Raw genomic sequence first — 6366 nt, 5'->3', positions numbered from 1 at the left:
TCTTGGTAGACTGATCCGCGTTACCGGCCAATGTAGTTCTCACCGTATGTACCAAAAAGGCCTTTGTACCTAGAAACTCATGTCCAGATGCAAGGAGTTCAATAATAACCTTGCCGACTTTTCTTTGCGGTTCGCCAATGTGGGATGTAAAACCTGAATTGAGATTTGTACAAAAACGGAAAGTAAAACTATTCCCCCCCTCCCCCCCGCCTTTTTAGATCTGAAAGCATCACATTCTACCCTGTTCAATTGTAGGTTGTCATGCTGTACGCAGCTAAATATCACTCTTGTTTTAAAGCCTTTTGGGGGTTCGGTTTATTGTCTTTAACCAACAAAAAAAGGAAGCAAGTCTTATGTTTGCAATGGTGTTCAGTTTTACAAACCCACGTTGATCGGGGAGTGCGGTTTTCAGCACATAAATCCTGGACAAAGCACAATTTTTCACGTGGTCCAAGACCATGAATCATCTCTAAGATGTGACTATGTGTATATTTGCCTTCATGCGATGTAGACTTCGACCAAGCTCTCACATTTTGACAACACACCATCATTTCTAATTTAGCTCTGTCCTCATCTGCAGACAAACCACGTTTGCTGCTCATCTCCAAAAACCTCCCAAAATCAGGACGAGCCTTTAACCCCCCCCCAAGCTGACAGGGTCAAAGTTACAGGACAATCACCTGCCCTACACCTCACTTTTAGTCTTTCGGTACCCAAAAGGTCTAAATGACACGTTCTGGCAACAACCCCCCAAAACAGAACCATGAAAAACTCTACACATTGTTGGCATTTGCCAGCATTTAGTATCTTTTTGTAACGTAGTATTTGGAAAACCTCTACACTGTTGGAGAAGGCACCAGAAAAACTTAAAGTACATGTCACACTTGGAAACCTCTTTGGAAGGAGCAGTAATTTTAAATGCTATTTATCTACAAAGCTTCTCAGATGGGCTTCCCAACACATTATAATTTATATCTCAATCTATTAATCATATTTGCTAACACACAGATATGAATCAATTTGCCCCTTTTTTTTATATTAAATGACACTTAAAATTTTGCTCCAAATTATAAACGGCAACTGTTTTCCTTTAAGTATTTGTCACTGTCATTAAACTTGCATCTGGAATGACCAGTTCTGGAAGAATCTCTTGTGCTAGAAGTAGCCGAGAAGCAGGAATATTTAAGTATTTCGGATCATTTGAGTCATAGTTTCATGTGACAAACCGGTTTACTAAGAATTGGGTTTGAAATTGTACACCCTGCAGCATCAGGAAGATACAAATCCTTCAGCCTTTAGGTAGAAGAAATGCAATCGTTGGCAGAAGAGTTTGCACACACTAAAAATCTAAGTGCTTTCATTCACACTATTTCTCCTCTTAGCTCAGCAGCGAATCCATCACTGCAAGAAATCTCGAGGAAAATAACTTATTTTCCCCCCCCAAAGCAAAGAGCAAGACGTGAAAATGGGAACAGAAAGGCAGAAGATGTCTATGGCCACCTCACAGTGAATCTCAGCATGCTTGAATGAGAAGAGTCCCCTTTGCAGTGAACCTTCAAGAGGGCTACGAGTTCTTGTTCATAAGCAAACGATATCCTGAAATACTTTTGGGGAAGCTGAAGGATGAGCAAAGGTGACCCTGTGTCCCAGGAAGGAAGTGCAATTGTTTTGTTCGGGAAAACAAACGTGTTCCATGTATTTTACACCATTTATAATTGAAAATATAAACCTGTTTACAAGGCAGCCCACCCTACATGTTTGAGAAACCCAAACAAGAAAATATAGATTTTTTTTTTTTCCTAAAAAGAAATATCAAATATGGACATAACAAGGAAACACAACGGTATTGAGCATTATTTTACGATAGTGTCAATAATTAACGAACTCATCCATGCCTAGTGTTGGGGGTCTAAATCAAGGCTCTATCTCTCAGTGGCAATCAATTCCAACTCGTTAGTGTCACCCAATCAGTAGCTTTTCCCATCAACCCGTTCCAAACGCTCTGGAGCGCGGGGACAAACCTGAACTGTATTTCTGTGCGGTTACCGACTCACGCAGAGACCAGATTCCCTAATTATTCCAAATGACAGAGGGAAATATGGGAAGAGCTATAGGCGGAAGTTCTCACGGCGTGTTCTGTACATGGCCAGGCTATTTTCTTAAAAAGTTGCAAATTTTTAATTTTTTACATTTTTTTAAAAACTGGAAAAGCTAAACCTACATATAGTCTTGCTTAAAATTACATATGGTGTTCTATCGTACCATACGATGTAATTTGTAATAAAACGTTTTTGCAAGTGTGTAAAATGTATCATATTGTATTACATTTAGAATCACTCAGGCTCAGGTTAGACACTGAGAGAAAAACCCTCATTCTTTAGAGCTTTTAGTTCAATGTGACTGACAACGCTATTTTCACCCTAACGTAGAAGATCTTATAAAATGAGGTGATAACAAAGAAAAAGCATCTTCACTTTCAATGTGCCACATAACGTAGCTTTGCCGAGTTCACTGACAATACCATGCACTTTCATACACTAATTTGCTATATGCACTTTCCTCCCATATCATGCTTAAAAATACTTTTTAGTCAATAAATACTGCGGTGATTTTATATTACTTGCTATCTTCTGAGTCCGTATGATTTCCATGAAGCAACAGTCACATCCTTTGTTTTAGAGCTGTTAGGAAACACTATTCATGTGGGTATCACTTGTTTTCTTAAAGAAAAAAACAGTCACTGTAAAAATAGTTTAAAAATCAGGATAAACTGAAAAAAAAAAATCACAATTAAAACTGAAAAATCCTACCATTGGTACAAAGTGTTTGCTTTTTCTTAAGATGCAAAACCACCGCCTATGACTTTAATTTCACTCTGTTTTAAAGGTTAAACACTTTTTCAAAATCAGATAGGTTCATTTTTCATCAACACTTTCAAATCAAGTACACCGTTAGATCACATTTCTTCAGCATCTGTATAACAGCACATATTATATATTGCTACTGGAACTTGTTAACTGGATTGCCACTAAAAATATAACTGCTATACCGAGGCAATTCTGTTTTAGTAGAATGGAAGGGACTGCGGGAAACAATTTTTAGTATTATTCCAGCATAAAATACAACCGTGACTTATTAAAGTAACTGGAGTGGTAGGAATCTGCTCTCTGTTTATTTAGGTGAACGCCGCTTGTTCTGATGAACACTCCATTGCTGCATTGGGGATATTACTCATTTTACAATATTAAAAAAAGCTCAATATTAGCGACGGAACAAAATCACGACCATCACTCAACCACCACTTCAGTTGTTGTGAAATTCGCTTGCAATCCATAATTCCATGTGTTTTTGGAAGTGAAAAAAACATGCAATTCAATTAAACAAAGGATGATAATTTTATGTCGTAGAAGTCCGGTGAAGAAAATGAGGCTTTTCCCCCAAGATTATAAAACTCGTCCACCCTAAACTTGACAGATTCGAAGGCACAGAAAGACAACTGACATCTGGCTTCAACTCCTAAATAACTTCAACCCCAGAACTCTCTCCCGTGACCCTCAATAACTCATTATTTACTTAGACTTAGCATCGTGTTTTACTGCCCTCCAGCAAGTCATCCTGCCCGGAAGGTGCCAAGAGATGGAGAATCCACCACTCTCTTTGAGGAGCACCTCTACATCTTCTTACTAGTAACCTCAAGATGGTCTTCACACCTCACACGACAAATCACTTGCATTCTCTATGTTCTGGTGACTTCTTCACCACATCCTTGTTCTGAAGTGTAAACGGGAGAAAAAGCAACACAGAAGACACTTCACTCATCAGTAAAGTCCAAGTCCCATCCTGCCCACTGCTTCCTAGTCATGCACCTCAAGAGTATCTAAAATAGCAGTTTCTCCTCATCACAGCAGGTGTTCACGCTGACTTTGTTGACCACAAAGCACCACTTGATTTCAGAGCCACCGTTCTTCGGGACAAAGCCTCTCTCTACGTTCTTGGCTCTTACATATTTTGCTATATCAAAATGGGATTTGATTTGTTCCACCATATAAAGGAACCAAAAACTGTCTATTTCATAGGCAACGATCACACAGTTGAACGAATCTGCCCACGGAAGTATCTTCCAAAAATTCTCCACATATGGATACAAAAAAACGCCATCTGGATATCCTTTCTGAAATTAAAGAGTTGAGCAATGAGCTTGTTTTTCTTTGTAAATGAAAAACACAGCAAGCTGCTGACCACAAGGAAGCAGGGACGACTCATGGTTCATTTTGGACCTACCATCTCGGCCAGTCACTTTGATTTACTGAAGGAGGCCCATAACCCGACTCACATGGAACGCGACATTCCTCAAAAGTTACCAGGCAAGTAAAGAGATGGTTTAAAATTATAGAATAACAGAATCATTTTGGTTGGAAGAGTCCAACCAAACCTACCTCTGGTGTTAACCCATGTTCCTAAGAACCTCATCTAAATGCCTTTTAAACCCCTCCATGGATGGTGACTCCAGCACTGCCCTGGACAGCCTGTTCCTTCAAAAAAGAGACTCAAACATGTACGTTCAATTTATTTTCTTTCTTCAGACAGCACATTCTTCAGTAGGAAGGATTTTGTGAGCTCCGGGCACTTGGAAAAGTAGCTCAAAGCAACAAACTCCAACCCTCCATCAGACAACCCAGAATCCACGATCTACACTGAGTTCACTGCAATAACCCACTCTGAACCTGCTACTCACCGAATGGATCAAGTAAAAATCACCGTGGGACTTTCAGGGGAAAAAGTAACCAAAAATAATGAGTATTAAACTGGTGACAAGATTCTTCTTGCACATTAAAAGCTCGTTTGCTACGGCAGGCTGGGAACTAATGCTAATTTCCAAGTATATAAATTCACTGCTTTCACTGAAACAACCTGTTTAAGTGGCCAGACTGTGCTTAATCTTAGTTAGTACAGACACCGGTGAAACTGAGGGATGGGGTTTTTGGAAGTTCTGGAGACTAGAAGAAATTTTGTGGTTCCACAAATGAGAACTGAAATTCAGTTGGCTGCCAACTTCTACAAAATACACAGTCAAATTAGATTTGAGTTTATCACTTATACTCTGTTTTATTTATTGTCTAGTCTAACTAATTTCAAGATAGTTCTCTTTTGAAGACAGGTGATAAAAATAGCTTATGATTTTTATATAGAAGCTCGCACATATAAGGAAGCAAAAACTCAACAAAAAGTTGAGCAAAGTCAAGCGAGGCTCCGAGAATCTTTCCAGCCTGTTCCCCACTGCAGAAAAGGCACCACCTTTAATTAAACTCTGTTAACAGGCAATTTAAAGTTGAACAGACAGAAACTTTGCCACAGATGTGGGATCCAGCCTTGAAGAGCACTGAAGACCAAAAAAACATTAGGAGGTCCTACCCAACACTCCATATTCCTTATCCTCCTGAAACAGTAAAACCAGTGTCTTACGTTCCCATTACATTAACACACCCAGCAACCTCAAGATTTTGTTCACTAATGTAAAAAGTACATTATGTTTAAGCCTCTCACTTCCGTCACCTCTGTTCCAATATAACCACATTTTCAAATGACTGCTTAAATTCTTTACAATCTTCTGACTTATCGCACAGAACTCGGCCTCTCAGGAACACCGGCTGTCACTGATTTACCACGCGCTCAAAACCAACCCAAGTTAAGTCACCAAGCCTCAAACCCCGAAGAGCACACAAACAATATTATTAACATACAAACAAACAATTTCTACGAACAGATCGTCTTTGATGTTGACCCCTACAGACCCAAAGTTGACGCATCCCAAAGGCCACCGTAGTTCCACAGCGACTGGGACAGAGGTTTATAAAGAATGTGAAAAGGGGATTATTAACCCACGTTTCTGTACTGCTGCCTTACAGAAAAGGAGTCTTGTCTCCACCTAGAAAGACCGCGTCTTCCATTTGCTGGAGATCATCCAAGCAGGATCCTCCAAGGAATGTTTCCAGAATGAAGCTAAGAGCTGATAAATCTTCACGGATATATAGATCACCTCTACAGCAGCAGATGCCAATTCCTATGGACTCTTTTATATTTAAAGTGTATTATGCAACATCAGGTTTTGGATGAAGATGACACAGCTTAAGTATTTCTCCAAGGTGAAAACGTGCCAGCTTTAGTACACCAATACCGCTCTTTAAGAAAAAAAACGGCAACGTTCTGTAGTTTACTTCATTTGAATAAGTTGTTCCTCTATAAGGCCCCTTATTTTTAAAATTCATTCCTTGTACTCATCCTTTACACTTAATTGTCTAATATAAGTTCCAGGTAAAGCTGTATTACTATTGACAAAAGTTAATACATAATTTCAACCTGATTCTG

The 6366-nt window shown here is 39.3% G+C and overlaps 1 protein-coding gene across 1 annotated transcript in view; it reads right to left on the bottom strand.

Annotated features, from left to right (window-relative positions):
- DOCK1 (dedicator of cytokinesis 1) overlaps positions 1 to 6366 on the bottom strand; it is a gene marked incomplete at its 5' end in the record, with an annotated part of 272626 nt that overhangs the window by 177909 nt on the left and 88351 nt on the right. The gene's annotated exons all lie outside the window — the stretch shown is intronic.

Source organism: Nesoenas mayeri (assembly GCF_963082525.1).
Source record: "Nesoenas mayeri genome assembly, chromosome: 7".
Lineage (NCBI taxonomy): Eukaryota > Metazoa > Chordata > Aves > Columbiformes > Columbidae > Nesoenas > Nesoenas mayeri.
The sequence above is the reverse complement of the archived record's forward strand: the minus strand, read 5'-3'. Positions and strand labels throughout refer to the sequence as shown.